Source organism: Rhinolophus hipposideros, assembly GCF_964194185.1.
Source record: "Rhinolophus hipposideros genome assembly, chromosome: 6".
In the NCBI taxonomy this organism is placed as follows: domain Eukaryota; kingdom Metazoa; phylum Chordata; class Mammalia; order Chiroptera; family Rhinolophidae; genus Rhinolophus; species Rhinolophus hipposideros.
In genome coordinates, this window is record NC_138052.1 from 25515687 (window position 1) to 25533890 (window position 18204).

At 36.3% G+C, this 18204-nt stretch overlaps 1 protein-coding gene across 1 annotated transcript in view; it reads right to left on the bottom strand.

The window, feature by feature from the left end:
• GTDC1 (glycosyltransferase like domain containing 1) overlaps positions 1 to 18204 on the bottom strand; it is a 346643-nt gene that overhangs the window by 179061 nt on the left and 149378 nt on the right.

Genomic DNA, 18204 nt, shown 5'->3' on the forward strand with positions numbered 1-18204 from the left:
CCCCGAATCTCATTCGTCTGCTCAGTTCACTTACTTAGATGCACAAAAAAAAAAAAAAAAAAAAAAAAAAAAACAGCTGGATGGATTTTATTGAAAAAGGCAAGAAAAGCTCTACCTGAAGGACAAATGGAACAAAGATAAGGCTGACTGGGGAATACTTTGCTTGCCAGTTTCATTACACTTTACTTCTTTATGCAATCAACTACTGAAATTCAATATACAAGCAGGAATGGCACATGTTCATGTTATGACATAAACCCTTTTGATTTACGCAATAGTCTTAACTTAGTGTGGTCTTTTTCTCTTGGCATATTTTCTCACCATCCCTCCCCACTTTTTAACTATTCTGAAATATTACTGTTTTGTGTTTTTTTAATGTTTTCTTCTACGCTACTGGACTGCTAATGGCACCAGATGTACAATCTGCAAAACCTTATATAAAACCTAAATATATAAAACAAAAAACAAAAAACGAAGAAAGCCTGATTTCGTTTCTTTGGGATGCGGGGGAAGAAACTGAATGCTTCCCCTCTCCATGTTTATAAATGTGACTGTTAATTCGCTCATTCCACAAACATCTACTAAATGCCGATGTGCCAGGGTCTAACAGGAATAACAAAAAAGAAGAACAAGAAAACCCACCAGGATGCATGATGCCTGTAATAATGATATATACAAAATATTAAAGGAACAAACAGAAAGGAGTAATAAGTGGAACAACCTGGAAATGTTTCACTAATGAGGTGCCTACCACCTACGGACACAAAAGAGGGAAAAACTACAGTCTCTAAGCAGCTGAGTACATTTAGATGGCACAATTTTGATGGAATGCCCCCTTTATAACATAATGTAGCATCACTTGACCCTTACAGCTTTAATTCCCATTCTAAAAAAAATGAGGTTCAAGAAGGTTAAGCATTTTTTCTAGAATCACACAAGCAAGGACTCCTCTTCTTGGTCATCTAAGCCCGAACTGCTTTCCATTATGCCAGGGACGTGAATTGGTTTTGGACGACTTACATTGCAAATGTATTTTTCTGTACTTAATAAATACAAAATATCATCCTTGATATTACCATGATTACGATTACTATAAATTCTCACTTGCTGACAAGCTAAATGGCTAACTTCAGGTGTTTATAGGATCTGCGGTACTAGCCTTTCACATAAAAAGAATGATTACACAATAATTGCATAGATCACAAATAGGAATTCGAGTGTCTTCTTCATGGGCTAAAAAAGGCACATAAGTCTACGGCCATACCAGCCTGAATGCGCCCGATCTCGTCTGATCTCGGAAAAAAGGCACATGAGACCAAAAGCAGTGATCTCTTTTAAACTCACATTGCTGCATTAATGTTATAGTTTATTAGTCTAAAGTAAAAAATTATTCCCAAGGAGATGCATTTATTTACTTTTTTATTTGTACCCAACTGAAGCAGATAGAAAAATTATGATCAGAAAATGACCTATTTTAAGCAAAAATATTCCCACCACCACTACCAGATATAAGACTTTCTAGAACTTAGATTGCAAGTTCTGAAATATGAAGATACTTGCTTATCTGCAAATCTTATCCTTAGAAAAAAGAACAAGAAAATATTAATCTGTCAATTGATATTTTCCTCAAAAGAAAATGGATGGCAACACGTGGGTCTACTTACTGGGTAATTCTCCCTCCTGTCCTTCTATTCCCACCCCCAACATATACACTATTGCAAGCAATGACTCATTCCTCATCATTAAGGCCTGAGCAAGCTCATTGTTTTTCACATACAAGGCAGAAAAAGTCATAAAATGGAGCCCCCATGTTACTTATTAATTGCAAAGAAAAAATGGTACCTTTATAATGGAGAAATCTGGTAGACATTAACTTATCCAAGTGATCAAACTTCATATGATCAAAAATGGGACAAAGTACTATCATGTACTTCTCAATGTGATACACTGAGCAAGATACAAATCACCTATGTAGTATTCCCAGCAAAAATGCCTGATCTGAATTTGGTCATGAAGAAACAAACAAATATCCTGCAAAACAACTGGGCTGACTCCAAGGCCAATGTCATAAAAGAAAAAAAAAATTAGATTAAAGGAAAATGAAGAGACCCCCAAAACAAAATGTCACACTAGATACTTGTTGGGGAAAAAATAGCTATAAACTACATTATAGGAATAATAGGGAAACTCTAAATATGGGCTGAATATAGATTGTAAATTTTTATCAATCTTAAATTTCTTAAGTGTAATAATTTTATGGGGTTTATATAGGAGAATATCTTCATTCTTAGGAGACACATGTTGAATTATTTACATGTGAAGAATCATGATGTCTGCAACTAATTCTTAAATAATTCAGCCAAAAGGCTACTAATAACAATAAATATTCATATGTTTATATTTACACAATAAAAATGTGCAAAATATTAAGAATTGATGAATTAAATGGTATATTGTAATTCATTGATCTAGTCTTGTAGAACTTTGTTAAGTTATACATTATAAACTATAATTCGAGGGGAATACACATAAAATGGCATTAAGTAAAAGGGAAAACTATGCTGCATTCCATAAACCATCAAGCCATCATTATATATGTACTTCTACTCATAATCCAAATGTTAATTTCCTACGTGAGAATTATCCTCAGGATGGACCACCTGTAGCAAATGTTTAACCAAGGCGAGCCCTGCACTCTACTCCTACCACAAACCTCTCCATATCCTACCTACTGGCTGATCTATAATCAAGACTCCAAATCTAAAGTTTAGATTTCCAAATAAAACCTCCCAAATGAAAGAATGCAATATATTCAGAAGTGAAATTGCACTAATTTTCACTATATTAACCATTTGGGACTGCCCACACCAACACTTCCTTCAGTTTGTTCAATCATTAGTAGGAAATTCATTGTATTTTTATTACTAATCTTTAAATATTAATAATCCTCATACTTATGAACTGTGGAAATTATTTCTATCACTAGTAAAACATTTCTCTGTTTCTTCACTTGTAAAATGGTAGTTAAATTGGACAATAAGCAACTCCTCAAATAGTTAGTTCAATGACACCCAAAAATAAGTAATGAATACGCCCACAAAAGGGATGCAGGTATGATTTATAGGCAGGTATGATTTCCACCTTCCATCAGGGGAAAAAAAAAGTTTCCAATAATACAATGAATGACATCATTCAATCAGTAGCTAATCCCTAGGCTCCCAGTGTTCATCTTGCCTCAGGTGTGATTTAAGCAATAAATCCTAACAAGGTAAGCCTTATCACCCCACACTGTGTGTCTGGCAGGAAAGGCCACAAGGTGATAGCAAAAACCACTAGGAACAAGATAATTCCTGACAGCTGCTGCTGGAGTACAAGTTAAATTGAACAGTTTATCTCAGCATGAAGATGTTATAAGGTTTTACGTTTAATATTTTTAAATTAACATAAAACCCAGAGAAAGCAGTTGGGCAATCTTTCACAAACATGACATACTACAATCACTGTATAAGCTGGATTAGTACTTATTACCATGCTACTACAGAATTAAGCTGTTTTTAGACGGCCAAAGAGCTTTAAATTGCAACTTTTGTCTCTGTAAGAGAAACCTGTATTTAAAATGTCTGCTAAATTCAAATTAACATCTACATCGTTAACTTACCATCTTACCAAAAGCATAAGTAAGCTGTTATTATGATAGTCTAACCAAAACAGCTCTGTCCTACAAGCATATTAACACCTTCCTATGTATTGGGGATTGTATCCATAAGCACATTTCCATTGTTTGCAATGCACAGTATATCTGTAATTTGAGTCATATTTGGTTAAAAAATATAAAATAATTCAACCCAGGGAAATTCAAGATTAGAGATTTTATTCTTTTTTTGCTCCGTTTGAATAGTTACTCGCCTTTCACCCTGCTCTCCTAATATGTCAAAAGGGAGGCTGACACACACTCAGGCACTGTAGGAGTATGGTCACTATTTCCTAGAAGCCCACTTTTATATCGTAAATGGTGTGGAAAGGCAGTGAAATGAGAAACAGAGGACAGGCATTCAGTATTCCAACCACCACTACATCCAATCTAGAAATTTTCCTTCATGGACTAGGTTATCTCACTCTCGCCCCATTAAATCTTTTCAGGAGCCCCCCACCCACCCACCAACAACCATTTATCACAAATCAGGGATACAGTACACAATGTAACACAGATACTAGTTGGGTTTTTATTCGGACTTAAACCATGCCTTGCAGGGGTTCAGGAGGCCTTGGACAAATGAGTCAATTCCATTCTTTCAGCTGTGTCACTTTGCTCAATACCTCAGCTCCCATCTACATGCATATGCCTCAGCCTCATCACCAAAGTCCTTCTTCTTTGGCTGCCTATCTTGAATTCCTGTTCGTTGATAGGTATTCTCCAGGATTCTCAATTCTGTACTTCCTGGGATATGGTATTTTTATGATGATGGACATGTCCTATACCTGTACTGTCGAATATAGTAGTGACTGGCCACATATGGCTATCGAGCACTTGAAATGTAGCTAGTGCAACTGAGACACTAAATTTTAAATTTACTCACATTTGATTAATGTAAGCGTAAATTAAATAGCCATAGAGTAATGGCTACTGTGTGGAAAGCACAACTCTGGGTGGACCAGCTTTCTTTAACCCAACATTCTACCCATGGTACTTGAATACGTTTCCTCACTTAACTGATTTACTTGTACAGGTTCCTGATCTACTTCTGAAAACCTAATTTCTAGTTACACCGGACTAGCTGTGTTTCACCTACCAGGCTCTCCAATTCTGGAATGGCACTATTTCTTTTTTCCGTTTGATAACTAGATAATATATGTTCATTATAGAAATGTTTTAAGTACAAAAAACATAAAGTAAGAGACTATCCCCCACCACCACCCCAAAAAGAGATAGCCACTATTTGCATTCCAATGATCATTTAGCCCATATATGTTGAGCATAATTATTTCCAAGGTACTAGGCTAAATGATGAACATAAAATGGAAAACAAAGTAGCTGACGCAAGAAGAAAATCGGCAGGTTGAGGAACTAAATCAAGACCAAGGAGGCTGGAGCAATTTGTTCCATGAGAAAATAGCCAGAAAAGAGGCTGAGGAAATCAGTGGGCCTTTGTAAGTCATGCAAATAATTTTGGATTTTATGGTAAGAACAATGGGTAGAGACTGAAGAATTTTAAGTAGGGAAAATACAAAATTATGTATGTATCTTGAGTATAATTACTTTTATTCTTTTTACTTTGTAATATACATAGTTGTATGGTTTTATTTTTTTGCTTTCAACACTAAACATGTTGTATTCGTATGTTAAAACCATTGCTAAGACATGACTTTTAATAGTTTTAATAATATATGCCATAACATCCCCAACTGGGACATGCTTTTTATATTCATATATCTATAAATAAGCTTTAAATTTTTCATTGTATTATCTCTTGTATTTCTATTACATATGTGCGTGTACTTCATGAGATTGTTTTTTTGTGTTTTTTTTTTTAATCAGTAACTTTATTCTCACTAGCATATGGAAAAAAAGACTTTGTAAGGAATAGTTTTGGACGAAGGAGGAACAGTAAGGAGAAGAGGAAAGAAATGGTGGTGGTTTGGACTAGGGTGACATGCTGGAGCTGATGAGCAGTGGTCTGACTATGTGAGTGGAGAGCACTAGCAGGGTTCGCTGGTGAACTAGATATGAGAAGTGAAAAAGAGGAGTGTTACCTTTTCCTTCACTGTTTCACTTCCAAAGTGTGTAGATAGTGTTTCAATATAACAGGAGCTCAATAATACATACAAGCATAAACGAAAATTACTCCCACACGTTTCAAAAGTCTTTGGCTTAAATATATATATTTTTTCAATTTGTAAAATCTGTGAAGAAAGATATCTGAGTTCTAATAGTCATTAATCATTTATATACAAAATTCATTTTAACGCAATATGCTTTAGTTGTCAGCTACTTCATCTTAATTAGAACATTTTTACTACACATTGAAATGCTATGGATTTTCAAAAACCTTCAAGAACACTGAATAACAATGTTTCCATTTGCTAAAACAATTAAAAACACAAGATTAAAGTCTTATCTAAAAAAAAAAAAAAGGAAATGTAGTCATTTAATTTCCTAATTTCTTGTGATGGGTAATGTACAGGCTGTTAAAAATAGAGTATCCAGTTTCCCAAAAGCTGTCCCATGGTGTAGCATCAATTAATCAGGCAGTTTTGCTTTTCCCCACCATGTCAATGTTCCTTTCCAGTGTTTATCACGGTGGCCTGGAGAGCACTGTGTAAAGAACACTTGCTCGGAAGGCATGGAATTAAGGTCTGTAGGTAGGACCTGCCACTGAGCAGTATCTCCAACTGGTTACTTAACATCTATCCACTCTGCAGTCATCAGCACTCTGACCAGCTCTATGGATGCATAAAGAGACAAATTAAATGATACCTGTTGAGCTTTTTTACTAAACCTGTCACTGAAATGCAGGCATCTCAAATTACTCCAGCAACCTCTCAATTCTTTGAATTCTTGGTTTCTGGCATAATGCTTAATCCATAAGATACTCAATAATTATGTTTGTAACAACAAAGGATGAAACGGGAGGGAAGAATAGACCTAATCTAAGTACTGCAAAAAAATCTATAAATAAATTGAAATCTTTACTGTGCACGCTTAAATATTTTTGATGTATTTTTGGACTAGAATTCATTATTAAGATTATTCTTATAAGACACAAAGTAATATCAACTATTCAAAACATATATTGATAAATTTATTTTAGATATTGTATCAATAAGTCAATAAATCAAATATTGTCAAATCTCTTGACAAAGAAGTACAAGATAGCATTCCTGTTGTAAAAGAGCTGACAACATAATTGGTAAAAGGACCAAAACCACAGGAAACATTAAATACTAAAAAAGATAACTATTAATATCAGCTCTATGCTACACCAAAAATGCCCCAAAGCAGTGCAAGCCTGATTGAGAATGGAGAGTCACTAACCATTCTCAGTTCAGAGGAAGAAGCGAAAACAGAGCAGAGGAAGCATCAAGTTGACTGAGGGTAGCAGGAGAAGCCTGGGTCCTGAGGTCTTGGGTCTGGAAGGATCAGTGCTATTTAAATAAGTCAGAGAGGAGGAAGAGTTGGCTAAAGTTTAGGGTTTGAAAAAAATAAGTAATCAGATAAAATTGGAAAGGTAGTCTTCCATCAGATCTTGAGGTACACAAACACAGGGTAAGAAGTTGGTGAAGTTTCTACTTTATCTACTGGCAATATAGAGATCCATTGTACATTTCTTATACTAACAATGCTTTTGTTTCCCATGCCCAAGGAGATATATCAGGAAAAAAAAAAACAAAACACTAAGAGCAATATCGGAGATTACCACCTATGTTTTCCTCTAGGAGTTTTATGGTTTCTGGTTTTACATTTAAGTCTTTAATCCATTTTGAGTTTATTCTTGTATATGGTGTAAGAAGGTGGTCCCGATTCATTATTTTGCATGGACCTGTCCAATCTTCCCAACACCATTTATTAAATAGACTGTCTTTACCTTACTGTATGTTCTTTCCTCCTTTGTCATAGATTAAATGACCACATAGGTGTGGCTTTATTTCTGGGCTCTCTCTATTCTGTTCCGTTGATCTATGTGTCTGTTTTTATGGCAGTATCATGCAGTTTTGATTATTATAGTCTTGTAATATATTTTGATATCAGGCAACATGATACCTCCAATTTTGTTATTCTTTCTCAAGAATATTTGGAGTCTTTTGTGGTTCAATATAAATTTTAAAACTATTAGTTCCAGTTCGGTTAAAAATGCCTTTGGTATTTTGATAGAGATTGCACGGAGTCTGTAGATTGCTTTGGGTAGTGTGAATACTACCCAATGATGTTAATTCTTCCTAGCCATGAGCTTGGTATATGCTTTCATTTATTTGTATCTTCAGTTTTTTCCTTCACTCTCACATCGTTTTGCAAGTACAGAGCTTTTACCTCCTTGGTTAAATTTATTCCTACTTTTTTTTTATGCAATTGTAAATGGGATTGTTTTCTTAATTTCTCTTTCTGACAGTTCATTATTGGTGTATAAAAATACAACCAATTTCTGAATATTAAGTTAGTATCCTGCAACATTCCTGAATTTATTTGTCTGTTCTAATAAGTTTTTGGTGGAATCTTTTGGGTTCTTTATACATAGTATCACATCATCTGCAAATAATGAGTTTTACCTCTTCCTTTCCAATGTGGATGCCTTTTATTTTTCTTGTCTGATAGCTGTGACTCGGATTTCCAAAACTATGTTGAATAAAAGTGAAGATGGGCATTCTTGTCTTCTTCCTGATCAAAGAAGAACACTTTTCGCTTTTTTCCATTGTGTATAATGTTAGCTGTGGGTTTGTCATGTATGGCCTTCATTATGTTGATGTATGTTCCCTCTATTCCCACTTTGCTGAGAGCTTTTCTGATGAATGAATGTTGGATTTTGTGAAATGCTTTTTCTGCTTCTATTAATATGATCATATGATTTTTACCTTTCATTTTGTTTATGTGGTGTATCACGTTAATTGATTTGCGGGTATTGAACTAGGCTTTCATCACAGGAATAAATACTACTTAATCATGGTGTATGACTTTTTAAATGTGCTTCTGTATTCAGGTTGCTAATATTTTCTTGAGGATTTTTGCATCATGTTCACCAGGGATATTGACCTATAGTTTTCTTTTTTTTGTAATGTCTTTATTTGTTTCAGGAATCAGGGTAATGGTGGCATAATAAAATGATCTTGGGAGTTTTCCCTCCTCCTGAATTTTTTGGAATAGTTTGAGAATGATGGGTGTCAATTCTTCTTTGAATGCTTGGTAAAATTCACCTGTGAAGCCATCTGGTCCAGTACTTTTGTTTGTTGGGAGTTTACTGATCACTGATTCAATTTTGTTAGTAATAATCTGTCAGTTCAGATTTCCTGTTTCTTCTTGATTCAGTCTTGGAAGATTGTATGTTTCTGGGAATTTATCCATTTCTTCCAATTGTCCAATTTGTTGGCACATAATTGTTCATAATATTTTCTCATAATCCTTTGTATTTCTCTGGTGTCAGTTGTCATTTCTCTTTCAATTCTGAGTTTATTTATTTGAGTCCTCTGTTTTTTCTTGGTGAGTCTGGCTAAAAAGGTTTATCAATTTTTTTTATCTTTTGAAAAGAAACTGCTCTTGGTTTCATTGATCTTCTGTATTTTATTTTTTAGATTCTATTTCATTTGTTTCTGCTCTCACATTTATTATTTCCTTCCTTCTACTCACTTCAGGCTTTGTTTGCTCTTCTTTTTCTAGTTCTTCTAAGTGTAAGCTTAGATTGTTTATTTCAGATTTCTCTCATTTCTTGAGGTAGGCCTGTATTGCAATGAATTTTCCCTTAGAACTGCTTTTGATGTGTCCCATAGATTTTGGCTCATTGTGTTTTTGTTTTCATTTGTCTCAAGGTATCCTCTGATTTCTTCCTTAATCTCATTGTTCACCGATTCATTATTTAATAGCATGTAATTTATCCTCCATGTGTTTGTGTGTTTTTCAGTTTTTTTTTTTTCCTTGTGAATGACTTCTAGTTTAATACCATTGTGGTCAGAGAAGATGCTTGATATGACTTCAATCTCTTTAAATTTATTGAGACTTGGCCCAACATGTGGTCTATCTTGGAAAATGTTCTTTGTGCACTTGAAAAGAATGTATGTTCTGCTGCTTTGGGGTGCAATGCTCTAAAAATATCAATTAAATCCATCTGCTCTAGTCTGTCATTTAAGCTCACTGTTTCCTGGTTGACTTTCTGTCTGGAAAATCTGTCCATTGGTATCAACGGAGTGTTAAAATCCCCTGCTATGATTGTATTACAATTGATCTCCCTCTTTATGTCCATCAGTATTTGTTTTATATACTTAGATGTTCCAAAGTTGGATGCATAAGCATTTACAATCTTGTTGGATTGATCCCTTTATCATTATGTAAAGTCCCTCTTTGTCTCTTATTGAAGTCTTTGCTTTAAAGTCTATTTTGTTTGATATAAGTAGTACTACCTTAGCTTTTCCCCCCTCCCCGCTCCCATGAAGTATCTTTTCCCATCCCTTTACTTTCTGTCTGTGTGTGTCTTTCAATCTGAACTGGGTCTCTTCTAGACAGCACATGTATGATGGGTCTTGTTTTCTTATCCATTCAACTACCGTGTCTTTTGATTGGAACATTTAATCTATTTACATTTAAAGTGATTACTGATAGATACATAGTTATTGCCATTTTTTTTATTCAACTTTATGTTCTTTTTGTCCCCCTTCTTCTTAAAGAAGTCCCTTTAACATTTCTTGTAACCCTGGTTTGGTAGGAAAAACTTCTTTAGCTTTTTCCTGTCTGGGAAGCTCTACATGTCTCTCCTTCAATTTTAAATGATAACCTGGCTGGGTAGAATGATCTTTGTTATAGGTCCTTGCATTTCATTACTTTGAATATTTTGTGCCAATCCCTATTTTCCTGAATAGTTTCTGTTGAGAATTCAGCTGACAATCTTATGGGAACTCCTTTGTAACTAGTGGCCTTTCTCTTGCTCTTTTTAGGATTCTCTCTTTGTCTTCAGCCTTTACCATTTTAATTATATGTCTTGGTATGGGCCTCTTTGGGTTCATCTTATTTGGGACTCTCTGTACTTTCTGGGCTTATATGTCTATTTCCTTCTCCAGGTTAGGAAAGTTTTCAGTCATTATTTCTTCAAGTAGGTTCTGAATCCCTTGTCTTCTCTCTTCTTGTTCTGGTACCCTTATGATGCAAGTATTATTACATTTGATGTTGTCCCAAAGTTCTCAAGCTATACCATTTTTAAATATTATTTCTTTTTTGCTGTTCCAATTGGGTGTCTTCTGCTATACTGTCGCCTATATTGTATATTTGATCCTCTGTTTCATCTAGTCTGCTGGTGATTCCTTCTAGTGCATTCTTCATTTCAGTTATTGTATTCTTCACTTCTGAATAGTTTTTACATGATTTCTATATCTTTCTTTATGTTTGCTATCTCTTTGTTGAAGTTTTCACTAAGTTCCTTAAGCATAAATCGTTATAACCATTGTTTTGATTCTGTATCTGGTAGGTTACTTGCCCCCATCTCATTTAGTTCTTTTTCTGGATTTTTCTCTTGTTCTTTCATTTAGGACATATTCCTTTTTTTCCCCATTTTGACTGCCTCTCTGTGCTTGTTTCTATGTATTAGGTAGGGCTGCTATGTCTCCCAGTCTAGCCAGTGGCCTAATGTAGTAGGTGCCCTGTGGGACCCAGTGGCAAGATCTCCCTGGTCACCTGGAGTGTCCCTTGTGTGTGTTGCATGTGCCCTCCTGTTGTAGTTGAGCCTTGATAGCGGCTGGCACATCAGTGAGTGGGATTGAGCCTCAGGCTGACTGTCTATGGGGTTTGCCCATGGCATATTTGTGGGGGACTTACCCCGTGGAGCAGGATTTGCCCCATTGGGCTCTGGTTCCTGCTGAAATCATCCTTTGGGTGTGGTGCTTGTGGGGCTAATTGTGTGGTGCTCTGCTGTGGTCTGAAGCTGATCTTCAGGTTGGTTCTTGGGCCTCGTGGGAGGAGCTCCAGTGCAGACTCAGGTCAGCCAATGTCTGTGATTGGCTGAGGAGTACCTGTAGGAGCTACTAAGTGATCCACAGTTGGCCGCTGCCTGTGCTAGACCAGGAAGCACATGGAAGAGGCCATGCTGCAAACCAAGGATAGCTACCACTTTTACTGGGTGTGGGATAGCTCTTCAAAAAGCCCAGGACACCCTGAGGCCTGCTGCTGCCTGCCAGTTCCCATTAGGCTTAGCCACTGATAGAACTCTGTGTGGTACGGGAGTTGGGTCAGGTGGGGTCTCAGTGATTCACAAGGGTGGAATGAACTGTGTTCACCAAGTTAATGTAGATTGTGGTTTGGTGCCAGTGCTGAGCCTAGAGCTACCCAGCAAAAGTCTCAGAGTACACAGAGAGAGGCTACTCGCCACTAGCCTGGGGCCTGTGGATCCCAGCGTTGTCCTAGAAAGAGTGCAATGCAGGCGTGGCTGTCTGTTCTCTGAGAAAAGTACCTCAGGCGGTGAGCAAATTGGGTGGGGAGGATCCCAGGGAGTCACCAGGATAGAATGAATGGGTGAAATGAGCGGAGTTCACCAGGCCAATGAAGATTCATATTTGGCTGTGGTGGGGAGGGGTTCAACACAGGAAAGATTGTGCACACCTGTCAGCTGCATGGGAGGAGGGTTCTTCACAGGGGAAAATGATGACTGTCCCTCCAGTTCTCACCTTCAAACCACACAATTCAGTCTCTCCTGTACGTCTCTGACACCTCCTGAGTCACTGTGTCTCTGCCAGAGCCCAGGGTGAGTGCCTGGGAGCAAGTAAGTACATGGGCCCTTTAAAAGGATGTCAGGGTTTCCAACAGCCTTCTGACCCACCCAGACAGTTGAAATCCCCACTGTTTTTCACAGCTGGATGTTGCGGGGGCACTGGTACTCAAGGCTAGGGAGCCTGGTATAGTGCTAGGGCCCCTCGCTCCTCCACAGGGGTCCTCTGCAGCTGAGATATCCCTCCTGATTCTCAGATGATACATGCAAGTGCCAGGCTGGCCCATTCTGTGTCTCCTCCCTCCTACCTGTCTCAATGTGGCTTCTTCTTTATATCCTTAGTTTTAAAACTTCTGTTCAGCTAGACTTCAGATGGTTCTCCAGGTTGATTATTCTATAATTCAATTGTAATTTTAATGTGGTCTCAGGAGGAGGCAAGCACAGCATTTATCTACTCCGCCATCTTGCCATTTGATGTCATTTTTGATCAAGCCCATTACTTTTTCCTTATGGTTCATAATAATATGTCAGGTACTGTTCTCTGCTTCACAATCCTAACATATCAAGTACTTAAGAGACAATCCAAAGAAAAGGAACTCCTGGGGAAAGGTAGGTGTCAACCTGGTACAAAGATCAGGAATGTACAATGTCATGATAATAATTTCTGTCATCTTCAGGGATTCATGATAGTCAGCCTTGAAGAAGTAAGTCAATTAACATGCAAAGCACATCTAAGTTGCTGAGTGTGCTGGGAACACTTCATATGGTGTTTTATCTCCATAAAATAATATAATTAGTATGTGAAATATTTATAATTCACCTCATGATTAATCTATCATAGAAGACTATTCCTTAACAGCAGCATATCATTTTATATTGGAATGTTCTTTGCCCTTTAGTTCATGTCCCTCATGAGTCCCTGGAGTTCATTTCTAAATATTATAAAGTTGGAAGACCAGAGATCCAAGGTAATGGATATGTCTTATCATTACTCCCACCCAACCTTACCAATGCTGTCTAAGATTATACATATTGAAGGACACAGTGACCAGTTTAAGCCAGAAGACTATTATTCAAATAGATACAGAAAGCTCAGTTCATGCACCAGCCTGAGAAACAAACAACGGGTGAGCACAGGGTGGCTTTTAGATGTTATCATCCTTAAGACTTGAATATTATGACACAGGAATAGTTAAAATAATCATAACAACTATCATAATAACAATAATATTATCCTGCCGCCTGGTATATCAACTAAACTATTCCTGACAACCATGGAGGGAAAGGTGTTTTGTACCTCAGCATTGAATAAGCTAACAGGAAAAAAATATGGTAACTTGCTATTTTTACTGATTCACAGCTACTGCAAAAATTAATAAGCACAAACAAAATGCCTCCTAAATAGTCCGTCTTTCTATAATAGGTCTTAAGATCTAATTTTTGGGTACTTACGAGTATTTGTTTGAAATTTGCTTCCCAGAATCCTGTATTCTATTGAGTTGTTCTACCATTTGATTTGTGACATTTTGTTCTGCTTCTTATAGCGGTTACTCCTGTGTTTTGATTATTTCTCCTATGTTTGTTTTGGCAAGTCCAAGACAGTTCTTTGACATCTTCCCTGAATGTGATGCTTAATATGCCATTTGAAGAAATACCCTCCTCAAAATAATGTATTTGGTATCTCCAATGTATTGCTACTTTACACGTCACTTTAATTATAAGGATATCCCTAGATAATTAATTACAAAAGTCAAAACCAGCAGAATACACAGCACACAGTAGGCACTCAAAATGTGTTTGGTGGATGAAAAATTCAATAATATAGTACATCTACAATAAAAAAAGAATTTGAAGGTATGAATCCGGGGACTGTGTCCTGGTGATTTATACTTTAATTTAAAGAGGAGATTTTTTTATAAACATTGATTTATTAACCCTGTGTTTCTTTCTCATCAAGGCAACAACGTAAATATTCTAATATTATGTTTCTCAGTCTATATCACAGAGGGAGAAACATTTGAAAGCTAGTTTTTCAAAGATCAAAACTTCCTATTTTAATATGTAATCGTAAAATGATAAAATTTTAAATCCTCTACATGGCTATCTAAGTTTCATAAATAAAAAACATTTTTTTTTAAATATGGTTCCTTGATCACAACTTTAATAATTGCCCTCTTTTTTTTTTCTTGTAAGTAATATACACATAGGTCCAGGAAGAAAAAAAAAGTAAAAAGTGCTATACAAACAATATTGTTGCGATTACCTAAACATGAAGTATGAAGGTCATTCAATACAATCTACGTGACACAGTAACTTTCTGAGATGCATTTCTCTCAGTCTCATCTACCACACTACATTATATGTGGGACTTACCCAATATTAGAACTAGAAGGAACTGAAAACCTTCCTAGGCCACACTTCTTTACTAGGTGAGTAGGGAGCATAAAATGAGGTCACCTGCCCTGAGTTAGCCAGTTAGAGACCAAATCAGAATCGTTATAGAGTCAGTGACAGAGAAGAAATCACAGGTATAGCTTGGAAGCCTGCATCCTAAGTGTAATAGTGGGAATATCTTCGAGTTAGACCTTGAGATAAAAATATTCTCCATTCAAATAGGGAAAAAGCCCATTCACTGAGGTAAATAAATAAGTAAACAAATAAATAACTGTTAGAAAAACTTTCTTTGACCAAGTTTCGCCCTTTCCACAAAATATAGACAAATATAGACAAAAGGACTTGAAGATGGGTATAAATATACACTAGAGACTCGCTACAGATATCCATCTGAGTCTCTGTTATTTCCATTGCCTCCATCTGAGGATCACATGCCATAGGTCACATAAAAGCCATCCAGCGCTTCTCTCTGCCACGTCAGAGATTTACACATGAGGCACAGCATAGACACGTCCCTGTGAGCCTGTCCTTTCCTTTCTTTTCTTTCTTCTACTTGTACATAACAGTGGTCTGCGAATGTCAGGAAATACACAGAATAACACAAGAGAAGCAAGCAGGGAAGCTCAGGCTTGGCTCGGGAAAGCCACAAAAGGCTTTGAAAAATAAAACACTTTAGATAGACATTAAAAGATGAGGAAAACTTCCAGTTCAGTATGTGTTAAGGGTAGGGATTGGAAACGGGGAAGATTATGAGTTTCTATGAATACTACAGAGGAAAAGCAAATACCTGGGACCATAAATATCTGTATTTTATATCTTTATGTTTATATTTTATAAGGGATAAAAAGATAAGCGAGACTTGACACATCCTACATCTTTGTATTTTGGTCACTGAGATATAAATAACGGGTTGAAATTATACGAGAGTTAATATTAAATATGTTAAATAACTTTGTTTTAATCCCCATATCATCTATACTGCCATTATTACTCATAGGTCGGGTGGTGCCAACTCACTGCAAATAAATATCATAAAAAAGTGCTCCCTTACTAAGTTCCCACAGCTCAATACAATCAGATGGGAAATTCTAATAACTTTTTGTCATAACTCTTCACTTGAAAAACACTTTCAAAGAAATGTTAGTAGTTTACCACTCCATAGGAAACAGTAACACGGCGAGATTCTCCCAAGAATATTCCAACAGTCCTTGAAAAATCTAAGACTGTCACAAAACCTGAGCATCTGGCAACTCTGCCACCATGAAGTATCCATATGGAAGAGACCAAAATGTGTCAAAGTACCCAAAACGATTTTGGATAGTGTAGATGATAGAATAAATAATTCAGTATCGGCAACACTTTCAGCAGCAGGTAGTGGATATGCTACCTGCTTCTATAATGTGCCAGAATGTAACATAAGTGTGTGAGGCTGTGTGTGTAATTGTGTGAGAGAGAAAAGCAGAGAGAATATGAGTGTACATCAGGCTAAAAACTATTTTTATATAGAAATATTCCTTAAGTAGTTCTCTTTGTAGAGACATCAGATCTCTCTACATATAGGTTTATAGATATACAGAAAAAGAAAAAATGGAGTCACTGATAACTTATTTTAAGATAAATATAGCAACAAATATATTACTTCGGAGTCAGTGAAAAAAAATGTACTAACTTAACATTATGGTTGAGATTGTACGTTCAAAAAAAGTCAGAAAATCCAAAATTATGGTTCCCTCAGCACCCATAACTGTGTCCTCATGCATATATGAGTATTTTGCATTACTGTAATGATGATACATTTCAGCCTTAATATCAGTTTATGCAGTGTGACTGAATTAGGATTCTTTGGGGAACCATAACTTTGAATTTCTGGACTTTTGTGAATGTAAAATCTTAACCATAAAATTATATTAATATAGGGTGGGGTTTTTGCATTTTATTTTCTGGCATTTAAAAAAACAATAAAGAGTGAATGGTTGACAACATTAAAGTAGTAAAAGATTGGCTGATTTGTAATAATACAAAAAGGATTTGATACAGAGCCTAATACCTTAAAATAGAGATATACAAACTACAAAAAAATGTCCTTCTGAAGATTAATCAAACACAAGAACAGGCAAGACGTCTTCCTAGAAGTAATTAAATTTACTTTTTCTATAAAATGTTTCTGATTAGAAGGTACTTTATTCAAGTATATTTCAACATGAATAAAATACCAATGCCTGAAATAATGCTCTCACTACATACGAGTATTTCTACATCTTATCAAGAAAAAATAGTATTAAAATGGCCCCCCATGTTTTCGAGAGCAAAGCTGGTTGGGATCTACTTTTCTTTCTTTCATGAGTAACACAGCAGGATATAACCTATAAGATAAGACTGTATTACTGTCTCCAACTACTTTTGGATCACAGGCTGAGGCTGATTCAAAATGTGGTTCACAAAGAAACACACACAGTTACCAAGTTATGCTTAAGAATGAAGTAACTCTTTTCAGTTACTACTTAGGTACTGTACAACCGTGGGGTAGCCAGGAGATGAAGTAAGGAACAGTGACATAGTGGGTTCAGGAGAGGAGTCATAATCATATCTGGTTGGGGGAAAAATTACAAATATTTTCATGGAGATTGTGTTTTCCACTGGCCTCACAGGATCAGTAGTTTTTCCACAGAGTAGACACATTGCAGACAGTTAGAAGAGTCTGTGGAAAGATCCAGAAGTAAAAGTGGTCAATACCTTTTGGAGAACAGAGCTTGTCTGAAGGGCAGGAGGCTCATGAAGAAATTGTAAAAGGAAAAGCTGCAAATGCACATTAAATATATATTGTAAAGGACCTGGAAGGCAAAGCTGCCAGTCTTAACTGCCATATATAGGCAGCGGGGAGGAGGAGGGGGGTGTGGCACTGAAGTTACATGAGCAAGGAGGCTATACATTTTAGGAGAGAAACAAAACGCAAACATAATAAAGAAACAAACAAAAACTCCACAGCAGCAGAACAGACGACAGAAGAGAAGTAAACACTGAAGACAGAAGACAGGGGGACCAGTTATGAGGTTATTATACTAATCCAGACAAGTAGCCATGGAGATCTGAAGAAATAATGGTAACAGCAAGACCTAAAAGGAGGAGAAAGGATTAAAAGGTGCTTAAAAAGATTTTAAGATATAGTGACCATTGGAAAGATTGTGCCATTAATACAAATATAAAATTGTCTGATGAAAGGGAAAGGAATGATCCAGCACAATTTAGTAAATCTTAAGTTTAAGGTATCAAGTTCCCTACAAACAAGCATTTCCTGCTAAAACACAATTTAGAAATATGGTCAAGAAGGAATAAAAACAATACTATTCTTTGTACCTGTGTAATTTACAAACTTGTGCCTCCACTCCTCCCTTTTTATCCCTATAGGGTTGGGAAGGTA